We start from the raw sequence: 12,218 nt of genomic DNA, 5'->3' as shown, positions 1-12,218 counted from the left end.
CAACGTGGAGAAATGGTGTCCTTGTGATAGTCTTTAACAACTTCTGAGACAAGCAAAACATTCTCCAATAAAAGCTGGTCCTTGACAAATGCAGACTGATTCGCATCAATGAACTTAGGCAGAAGCATCTTTAGCCGATTAGCAAGAATTTTCGAGATAACCTTATATACCACATTGCAGCATGAGATAGGCCTATAATCCTTCATGACACTTGCTGATTCGGTTTTGGGGATTAAAGCCAAAATCGTGGCATTTAGACCCCTTTGGGAGAAACCCCTTCTCAAAAAAAAGATTGGATAGCAACTGATATGCTCAAATTTACCCTAGAGCTACTCTCTCAAATTAAGAAATCATTCTAGTATTTAGGGATCATATCCACAAGGACTCTAGATCACACAATAGTTTTAATAATCTTTTATTATGCTAAACCAAAATTATAATTTAAATAGCAATGCAAAAACAGAAAATAAAAGAGATGTAAATTCACATGGATGAAACGCTAGGCCTAGGGAAATTCTCAGAAAATCATGGAAAATCAGATCAATTAATTAAGCAAGCAAGATTCAATAATTAAGCACCGTTCTTGAACTCTAAACACAATTGTAAAATAAATCAGTTCTCACTGCAAATATTATCTAAGTTTTAAAACCCGAAAATCCAAATCTCTTTGCAAAATTCAAGTTAAAAACCAGCAATAAAATCAAATTTAGATAAATTCACAAATTTACTAAATCAAATCTCTTTGCAAGAAGTAATTTTGCTCACCAAAGGTTTTTGTCAGGAAAATCAATTATATTCTCATATCAATTAATAATCCTAAGATCTAAATCTAGATGACTAATCAAAGATCTAACATTAAGAACAACATATGATGAAGAACAAGAAAGATAATGAATCCAAACAATTAATCAATCTAACAATCCATGAAATCCCTAATGAGAAACCATAAACCTAACAAACAGATCTACTCAGACATAATTGTAAGAACACAAATCATATTCAGAATAAATTGCATTAAGAAATTAAAAGAAGTAGAAAAAGAGTTCTGAATCTTCTCTGGAATGAGTCTTGATTCTTCTCTCCAAAAACTCTCAAAAATCTCTCAGGGTTCTCTCTCAAAAGTTGCAGGGAAAAATAAAGCTTAGGTCTAAACAATGACCATAAAAATCCTATAAATATATTCTTAAAACATGTCCAGGGACTAATGATGCAAATATGGAAAATTTTGGGGCGGTTATGTAAATCTTCAAAAATTGTGGGAAAACTTCCGATTTGTCTTCTTTGGCTATGCATCGATCGACACATATGAAGCATCGATCGATGCCTTCTCTGAATTCGTCTCCCAACTTTGCAGCTTCAGCCTCAATGCTTGAATAAGCTCCAAATCTTCCTATTTAGCTCTATTATGCTCCCATCCATGCTTAATCCTGTAAAGACTCAAAAGACTCTAAAAATACCAAAAAGACTCTATAAACAAGACTTATATCATGATTAAAAACACCTAAAAACCATGATATATCAATTCCCCCAGACTTAGTCTTTGCTTGCCCTCAAGCAAAACAAAAACTTAGATCTGTGAAAGAGGTTTGAAAACGCAAGAACTCATTTTCTTTATAAAGTATTGCCATGATCATTCAAACAATAATCCATATGCGTAGCAGACAAATCAAAATCGAACCACCATGTACTTCTCCGTTGACTTTCATAGCATCCCAAATTCAAACCAAATTCCACTACTTCCTCCACTAAGCCTTCATCGGTGGAACTCATCAATTTGATCAATGTCAAGAACCTTCTAGACTCATTCCCGTACTATACCATAACAAGCAAGATATAACTTGTACAACATGTGGTGCTCTTTCTCTCCCCCAGACTTATTCTATTTTATCTTCCTTCGAGCTTTGCTTTGTTTTTTTATCTTCTTCTCTTTTTTTTTCCTCAAAGTTGTAGGCGAAGAATAATAGGGTCATCGGTAATTTACCTACCCCTCGCTTCCAAGCTTTGTGTGATCATTTGACTCAAGAATAGAATAATGAGGTCACAGGTAATTTACCTACCTCTCTAAACTGATCAAAATCATCTCATCTTTTATTCACACTTTTTTTTAAAACAAAACTCTCAGGATTTTTTTTAAAACTTGAATAAGGGAGAGGAGTACCATTTTCTTTTCTTTTGAAATCTTACTTGTCAGGTATGAACAAAGAGTCAAGCTCTATGAACATCAATCTCCTTGATGAGGTAAAACGAAAAGCGCAGAAATTACCTCAGGCTTTTATGGATTATGTTGGAAATTCAGATGTCTCTGGTTTACTGGTCAGCCTTTGGATTTTTCTTTAGTCGGATTTTGGATTCAATCTGCAACATTAATCAACCAAGGCAGTAGACTAAAAAGAAAAATCATAGTTCCCAACAAAAATTTTGACTAAATAAAACCATTTTTTTTTTGAATGACGCTCAAAAACAAAAACGTAGTTAGTAACTGCCTCGCCCAGATTTAAACAACAATGTCTACAGTGTTATCAAGTAAGAGATTGGCGAATAAAAATAAATAAAAATAAATATAAATCAAAAGAAAAAGGAAAAAGAAATACCTACCAGTGGGTTGCCTCCCACTAAGCGCTTGTTTTCAGTCATTAGCTTGACTGTGTCGGATCTCAGGCATCCGGTGGATCGGAACATGGCAATGAATGCTTCCGAGAGAATTTCCTCTTCATCCAAGGTGGTGAGTAGGCAGTAGGTGCATGTGATCTGCCAAGGATGTGAGGAACCAGACCAGGGCGGGACTGAGGTATGGGTGGCTTTCCTTTAAGTCTTGCAAAATCATCAACAGAAGAAACAAGCGCTCTACGATAATCTTGTGGCTTGGTTACCTGCAAAACAGTTTTTGTACCTTTGAAATTTTTATTGATGTTAGGAGAAAGTTTAGGAGAAGGAGATGCATACCTTGGTCTTATCTGTGGATTCTGGACTTTGGAATGGTGAGATTTCAGCTTTACAACTGGTCTAGGACTTGCAGCTAAGAAAACAACTCGAGAATCATCGGTTTTGGACAAGCCTGGATGTTCTCGTGGAGGTGTGTTGATCGATGCAATAGCTGCATCGATCGATGCTGTGCCTGCAACTCGTGTCTCGTCAACGATTCTGCAACTTTCCTCAGCAATCCGTGTTTTCATTACAAAAACATCATCTACCAGCAACTTGTCATGGATCAGAATCTCATCATGGTCTCTAGTACTGATTAGATGATCTCCACTCCAATCTTCAAGCTTAACAGATTGCTTACTCACTTCCTCAACAGTCTCCATCTCTTTGACATACCCAGCAGTAATGTATCCATGAAGCTCTAAAATAGGATCGTCATCAGATGCAATCTCCACAGAAAATGTATGACCATCAATAGTGGGAGCTCGTCTCAGCTTGTCCATCTCAAAGTTCATGACCAAATCAGCCACATTCAGAGTTATGTGTCCCTTCTTCACATCTATAATGGCACCAGCTGTAGCCAAGAAAGATCTTCCTAAGATGAGAGGATCACTAGGCTCTTTGTCATACTTCAGCACCACAAAATCAGTGGGAATCATGCAATCTCCAATCTTAATTGGAATATCCTCTAAAACACCTTCAAGAATCCTTCTGGACCAATTAACTAAGATAAGAGAGATCTTAGTTGGCTTGAAATCTGTCATTCCAAGTCTCACAGCAACAAAATGGGGCATCAAGTTAATACTAGAACCGAGATCACAAAGAGAGTGAGGGAACCTTCCTATGGAGATAAAGCAGTCAAACACAAAACTTCCAGGATCTTGTAACTTCTCTGCAACCCTACTCTGAATCATTGCACTCACTTTCTTAGAGACAACCACTTCCTGCTTCTTATCCTTCTTCCTCTGTGGAAGCTGCTTCAACAAAATTGAGCTGACATCCTTGGTTAGCAAAGCTCCTTCCTCAGGACTCAAACCATTAGTGACCATCCTCTTTACATATCGCTTAATCCTAGGAGAAAACTTGACAGCATCAATTAAGGGCATCTCAATCATTACCTTGTCCATCATAGCCTTGCATCTAGCTTCTTCAATCTCCTGTTTAGACCTCCTAGGCTTAGAAAAAGGAACCTTCAGTTTATAAGCTTGCTCTGAATCAGATGGTGGAACTTGAAGAGAAACCGGAGCTGTTTGTGGGGGGTGTCGATCGACAATGGTGGTGCATCGATCGACGCTAGATGGTGGTTGCATCGATCGATGCTGCTGTGCATCGGTCGATGCTGGTTCCACTACCGTATCATCGTCTCCATCCTTCACCAAAATGGCATTACAAGCATGCTTGGGGTTCGACTCTGTTCTTCTAGAAAGAAGTTCCTCTTGTCTTTTAACAGAGCCATCAGTCTGAATCACTTGATTCTCCAGCTTCTTGACATGAGTATTTAATGCATCGAACTTCCCAGTCAGCTCAGTGTATACAGAATCAATCTTCCCATTGAAGTCTACTGTTAACTTCTTTTGACCTTGAAGAATCTGCCCAATCATTGATTCCATCTTGCTCTCTGAATTGGGTGGAGGGAGGGGTTGGTAAGAAGAAGAACCATAGCTCCTAGTGAAGTTGTTGTTTGGATTTCCTGAGAATGAATTCTTCTGACCAAATCTCTGATTTTGATACCCAGCTCCATACACATAGTTAATATCTTCTGTAATCTCTGGCTTTGGTTCAAAAGTCTCAACATCTTCAGCAAAATGGACAGACTTCTTTCCCACAAGAAGATTGTGGACTGCATCCAACTTAGCATTCACCGTAGCAAACTGATTTGAACCATTGCCTTCATGTGCTCTTTTCCGCTCTAAGTCTGCATTCTTAGTACTGTTGCTTGAGGCTAGTCTTTCTATCAACTGTTCAGCTTCATATGGGTACCTTGTCTTGAAGTTCCCATCACTAGCTGCATCTAAAGCCATCTGATACCTCTAATTAATACCGCTGAAAAAGATGCTAATCAACTGCACTTCTGAGAACCCATGATGCGGACAATCTCTCTGGTATGCTTTGAACCTCACCTTAGCAGCTTTGTAAGATTCAGAAGGTCCTTCTCTAAAGGTGGAGAGCTTAATCCTCAACTCATCAAACATTGCATCATCATAGAAGTAGTTGAGGAATGCCACCTTGATATCATTCCAGGTCTTCAGAGATCCTGGTTTGAGTTGCCTTAGCCAATGAGATGCTTCCCCAGCAAGAGAGTAGGGGAAGAGCTTGCAATATAGATAGTCCCCTATGACTCCATTAGCCTTGATGCTTGTGACTATATCCTCAAAATGCTCAATATGGTCTAAGGGCTTCTCATGTGGCAGATTCTGGAAAGGTCTTTGTCCAACAAGAGCGAAGTAGGCAGGCTTCAGCTCAAAATCATTCCTTGGGAATGGAGGAGGGACAATTACGGAGCGGTTCTCATAGAATAAGTCTGGTCTGTTGAAGTCCGCAAGAGTCTTGACAAGCTCTCCATTGTTGTCCCGTCTAGCCTGATTGTGACCTTCCACGGCTCTGGCATTGTGTCGATCGACGCCAATGTTGCATCGGTCGACGCCTTCTTGGTTGTGTCGATCGATGCCGTCATTGTGTCGGTTGACGCAACGTGCATTCTCATCGACCACTATGAGTTCTTCCTGAATAACTCGTCCTTCAGCATCAAGTTTCTGGCCTTGCTCGTTGTACACATGACCCTCTTGATCCCTCAAAACTCCAGCCTGATCAGGTCTCAATATGAGTGTTTTGACCATCTTCACTGACTTGGCTGCTTTTTTGTTTTCACGCTCTAGTTGTCCTAACTCTTGGTTTGTAAGCTTAACAACTGGGCCAGTAGGATTTTTCCTGGTGCTAGGCTTAGGCATGTACCTGAAACACACAAGAGAAAAGAAACAAAAGCGTGTGAGTAAAATAAAAAAATAAAAATTTAGACAAAACTAAAGAATTTAATCTAATGGTGAATCAAAAGAGTCCCCAGTAATGACGCCAAAATTTGATATGCTCAAATTTACCCTAGAGCTACTCTCTCAAATTAAGAGATCACTGTAGTATTTAGGGATCGTATCCACAAGGACTCTACATCACACAATAGTTTTAATAATCTTTTAATTATGCTAAACCAAAATTATAATTTAAATAGCAATGCAAAAAGAAAAAATAAAAGAGATGTAAATTCACATGGATGAAACGCTAGGCCTAGGGAAATTCTCAGGAAATCATGGAAAATCAGATCAATTAATTAAGCAAGCAGGATTCAATAATTAAGCACTGTTCTTGAACTCTAAACACAATTGTAAAATAAATCAGTTCTCACTGCAAATATTATCTAATTTTTAAAACCCGAAAATCCAAATCTCTTTGCAAAATTCAAGTTAAAAACCAGCAATAAAATCAAGTTTAGATAAGTTCACAAATTTACTAAATCAAATCTCTTTGCAAGAAGTAATTTTGCTCACCAAAGGTTTTAGTCAGGAAAATCAATTATATTCTCATATCAATTAATAATCCTAAGATCTAAATCCAGATGACTAATCAAAGATCTAGCATTAAGAATAACCTATGGTGAAGAACAAGAATGATAATGAATCCAAACAATTAATCAATCTAACAATCCATGAAATCCCTAATGAGAAACCCTAAACCTAACAAACAGATCTACTCAGACATAATTGAAAGAACACAAGTCATATTCTGAATAAATTGCATTAAGAAATTAAAAGAAGTAGAAAAGGAGTTCTGAATCTTCTCTGGAAGGAGTCTTGGTTCTTCTCTCCAAAAACTCTCTAAAATCTCTCAGGGTTTCCTCTCAAAAGTTTCAGTGAAAAATAAAGCTTAGGTCTAAACAATGACCATAAAAATCCTATAAATATATTCCTAAAACACGTCCAGGGACTAATGATGCAAATTTGGAAAACTTTGGGGCGGTTCTGTAAATCTTCATAACTTTTGGGAAAACTTCCGATTTTTCTTCTTTGGCTATGCATCGATTGACACATATGAAGCATCGATCGATGCCTTCTCTGAATTCGTCTCCCAACTTTGCAGCTTCAGCCTCAATGCTTGAATAAGCTCCAAATCTTCCTATTTAGCTCTATTATGCTCCCATCCATGCTTAATCCTGTAAAGACTCAAAAGACTCTAAAAATACCAAAAAGACTCTATAAACAAGACTTATATCATGGCTAAAAACACCTAAAAACCATGATATATCAGCAACAGTGAAGTCATTACCAATGATTGGCCAAGCAGCCTTGTAAAACTCAATAGTATAGCCGTCAGGCCCGAAGATTTGTTTGATGGCATGGAATAGAGAACCGCTTTAACCTCAGCAGCAATCACCCCCTTAATTAGCATATCATGATTAGTAGCAGAGCATTTGAAAGCCAATAAGCTTTGCAGGCTGTCAACGGACATCCCATAGTAGTCGTCTGGAGAGTGTGTAAGAAACTCTGTAGAGAACCTCACAGCCTCCTCCTTAATGTCCTTTGGTCGCTGCAAGACAACTCCATGCTGGTTGGTGATCTCCCAAATAGTATTCTGCATTTTATGTTGCTCTACAGATCGATAAAAGTAAGCATTGTTTTGATCTCCAACGTTCAACCAGAGAAGCTTCGATTTTTGTTTCATATAACCCTCCTCCAACGTAGACAAAAAATCCCATCGCTTAAAAGCCAGTTTTTCTGCTTCCATACAATCAGGTGAGGGAGTGGCTAATGTTGCTTCCTATCGACGACAGAGCTCCTCATGAGCATTCTGTGTTCGACAAGTAATATCGGCTAGAGATTCTCTCCCCAGACGACGCAATACTTGCTTGAGACCCTTTAGTTTTTTAGAGAGTCGAAACAACGCAAAAGTGGAGACAAACAACGGTGCTGAAGTTTGCCAAAAATCCTGCAAGTGAGTCTGAAACTGCGGTAATGAGGCAAGAACATTGGAAAACTTAAAAGGTCTCCGCTTCTTTGAAGGTTCAGCTCCAAGACAAAGCCGACCCCGAGAATGATCTGAACAACCCCCTGAATCAAACACACAATAAGAGTGTGGATATTGCTGCATCCAAGCTTGATTTACTAATCCCCTATCCAGCTTCTTACAGATTAAATCACCATCTCTCTTATTACACCATGTGAACTGTGAGCCATGGTGTTTGAGATCGATCAAAGAACAATACTGAACCACGTCCTGAAAATCCCGCATTCCATAACGTAACATTGGAGTATCATCATACCGCGAATGTTCCCACCGTCAAGTGTTTCGTTAAAGTCACCACTAATCAGCCATGACTTATTACGAAACATCAGGGAATCATTATGAGCTTTCATATCAGCCCAAAGCTCCTTCCTATCCTCACCCGCAAGAGCAGAGAAATTCCTCTGTCTCACCCGCAACCAATACCCAAAACGTAACCATCTGACTGCTCTTAAACACAGGAGTTAATCGTGTAGTAGGACTCCATAAGACCCATATACGTCCCAGCCGGTGGTGTTCATAGTTCGACATAAAAGACCAATTTGGAAAAACTTTATTTACAATTTTGTGGGCATTATTCTCCTTGACTTGCGTCTCTAATAAGCACCCAAACTGCATAGACTGACTCTGTTTTGAAACTGTATTAAACCCACGAACATTCCAGAAGATCCCTGACATTAAGGTTTCTTCTTCATGTTCTTTTTATTCCAGGCTGGGACCTGGCTGTCCTTAACGGTTTGAGAGTCTGAGATAAACTTGTGAGCCAATTTAGAACAACGAGGAAGGGACGGGCGAACACTACTCTCCCCAACTACATGTCCTTTCACTGGTTGCTCTGTTTTCTCTGTGTGCTTGAATTCCTCTGTATGGCCTATTGTGCCAGAGTTTGGTAATTCACTTTCCTCCATTCCAGCTGAGGGGTCCACCAGTTGCGCTGTGTCCCCCCCCTCTCCCTGCTCACCTTCAACATCGAGAACTGAGAAACGAGAAGGAGAGACCGTGATGTTATTAAAAGTCTGAGCTTTCTACTCCTGACGACCACCCTTAGAAGGGGAGACTGAACACCACACACCCTCCACTCCTACTGAACTGTTGTCGGGAGAAGTATTTTCCAGAGTAACTTCCTGGCTGATAGATTCAGAACGACCAGCTCCCAACATAGAATCGACAGAAGCTAAAACAGGACCGACAGAAACAGGAGCAACCACTTGAGTTGTGGACTCATTAGCGTCCACTCGAGCTTCTGTAGATTCTGCAGATACGCCAGTAGCCGTCCCACTAGCTGCCTTACAAACCTCCTTTAGGTGACCCCATTTTGAGCAACCAGAACACATTGGTGGAAGACACGGGTAGTGAAAGTCCACCACTGCATCCACTCCGCGCTCCGATTGAAACCGAAAAAACTTAGGGAGATCTTTGGATAAATCTACCTCAACAAACACTTTTGCTTCCCCAAACTGCTTGCAAAGAACTGTGTCGGGATGTAGCCGCTTAGGATCACCCACTGCACTTGCTAGGAAACCTAAACCCTTCCATGTGAACATCTTATGGGGAACCCTCTTCATCACAACCCACATTGGTATTGTCCTAATGTCCGGCTGGGATTCCTCAATGATTGGTGACCACCGAGAAACAACCATCAGGATCTCTGCTATATTCCACATACCACGACGTAAAACACGTTCTCTAACCTCCAGATCCTTGATTCTAAACTTAACAGTTGATTCATTAACTTCAAAAACATCCACCCTCACAGACTTATCCCCTAGAGGCCAGATCTTGTTAACAATGACATGAATTTTTGCCACATGCGGTGCAATAGTGGAAAGAAACTTGCCAATAAGAAAATCCTCCCATAAAGGAGCCGCATCTTTGAAAATTTCGAATGGTATGGTTACCATCAACAACTTGGACATCGAGAGTATGTTTGGAGAGACTTTGAGAATTCTGAACCGCAGAAGAGTTGGAAACCTTTGATGGGATTACCGGGGGAGGAACCATCGGAAGGGGAGACATCGGAGACGGCAGCGGAGCCACCAGAACCCTGGAGCGTGAGTTACACGCCAAAACCCTAAATCACCTTTGAAATCGCCTTGCCACGTCACTTTGCCACGTCACCTTGCCACGACTTTCTTATCCTCGTCAAGCGCAAACTTTACCTCATCAGTAATTTGAAGATGAGGGCTCAAATCCAATGCAAATACCTTGTTCCAGGACACCGTCGCTTTGGTGGACAAAGAGGATGAAGAGAGTTTTAGGATCAATAAGAACATGATTTTGAATCAGGTATGGAGATGGAGACGTACGGGGACAGAGTTGTCACTACCAAAACACAGACGCACTTAGCTCAGACAGGGACGCACTTCAAGATACACTCTTAGACGCGGTTAACGTGCCGGGAAAACTAGCAGAAAAGTGTGACTTGTCGTGCGAAGAAAAAGAAGAGAATCTCGGGATCGATGCAAACATGGGTGCACCTGAAGCTCAACGAAGACTTCTTGTCTCAGACACGGATACACTCTCAGACAAATACAGAGACACATTCTCCGACTCACTCTCAGACACACCCTGAGAGACCAATCATGGGTCACAAAGACGAAGTTGACGTCATGACGTGTTATGCCCTGAGAATCAAAAGAGAGTTTTAGAAGACACACTCCCAAAAACATGGAAGGAACACCACTGACAATGTTGAGTGTTTTCATCGAGACAAGATCTTTTTTTTCTTTTTTTTTTTGTCGGCAATCTTTCATTTCATTAAATAAGCCCAATGGACAACATGAAAGAGAAATATAAGGTGAAAAAACGGAGCCCAACAAGTTTAAGCCCAATCATTAACCTAAATATTCTAATACAAAATACACCAAAGCACAATTAGGTTTAGAGAGAGAGACACGTAATGGACACGTGTTAAACTACGATGTTGGGGTGGAAAACGACTGAGTCGACACCGCCTTCCACCGGAGCTGTCTCTCCGATCAGATCCAAAATTTCGGCTATCAAAATCGTTTTTTCCGGCATAGGGATCCATCGATCTTCAGCTTCTTGCTCCGAATATCACCACTTTCCTTATGCATCTTCCTCCGAGTGTTAAGAAACAAAGCCTCATGAATCTTCAGATCTGTGAAGCACCGGAAAGCGTGAGATGGCTAGATGTCAGATTAGTCGCAAAACTTTGCTCTCCTAAACTGTTCTTCACCCTCACAGAATTCCTTCCATCAGGATTCACAAACTTAAGAAGAAACCATCATACAATGCCAATCACGGCCACAATTATGTGTATGAGGATTTACTCTCCTCTTGATTGGAATCGAGCATTCTAATGATCCAAAAGCTCTGTAACATCACTCGGCTTTGACCTCTTTAAACTGAAAAGAGATCTATTTGGCTCTGCAAAAGGAAAAGAAAACACAAAACTTAGCAATAAGGGCTAAGGAGAACTCGCATCTAAGCGAGAAAGATAACCGGACTTAGCCGGAAACAAAAAACGACGATAAAATTCGCTGGAATATGATACAACAGCTTTCTATCTCTAAAAGATTTAAGAGAGAGAAGAGAGAGAAGAGAGAGAAAGCTTTTCGCCTTCATCGAGACAAGATCTACTCAATTATTTCATTTTATTTTGTTTTTACATGCAATATTTTTAGGTGTAAAATAAGTAAAGAAGAAAAAACAGAAACAAAATAGAGAAACTTATGTGCCTATTTCAAATAAAGATGTTTAGATTTTTAAGGTAGAATGTGATATACAACTCCTTAATAATTTATGTTTTTAGGTAAAGATTAATAATTTATGTTATTGGTTTAGAATGATGCTCTAATACATATTGAGTAAAACATGAATAAGATACGAAATGAAGGTGTTAAGAAAAGAAAGATAAAAGAAAGATTCCAAATCTTTGTAATACAGAGACATGATCTCACTCGTTCGTAATTTGAATTTGTGTATAATAAATCAAATCAAATCAAATTTTTACAAACTTAACTGATATAAAATTTTCAATATTATTTATAATTTATATCCACTATAAAATAAACTCATACTTCCAAAAATATTTTTTAGTACGTTTTATTCGACAAACTTGCAAAAACACAAACACTTATTATTAACAAAATCATCCACTTAAGCTCCTCCATGTGTACAACCGACGACTTTTCCTCTTTTAGCACCTGTGAGCTGACAAGTGCCACGTCACCTTCATCACCAGTCTCTCACTTTCTTATCCAAAATCCAATAACACCATTAAA

The sequence above is a fragment of the Camelina sativa genome, chromosome 19 (genome assembly GCF_000633955.1).
Source record: "Camelina sativa cultivar DH55 chromosome 19, Cs, whole genome shotgun sequence".
In the NCBI taxonomy this organism is placed as follows: Eukaryota; Viridiplantae; Streptophyta; class Magnoliopsida; order Brassicales; family Brassicaceae; genus Camelina; species Camelina sativa.
The sequence above is the reverse complement of the archived record's forward strand: the minus strand, read 5'-3'. Positions refer to the sequence as shown.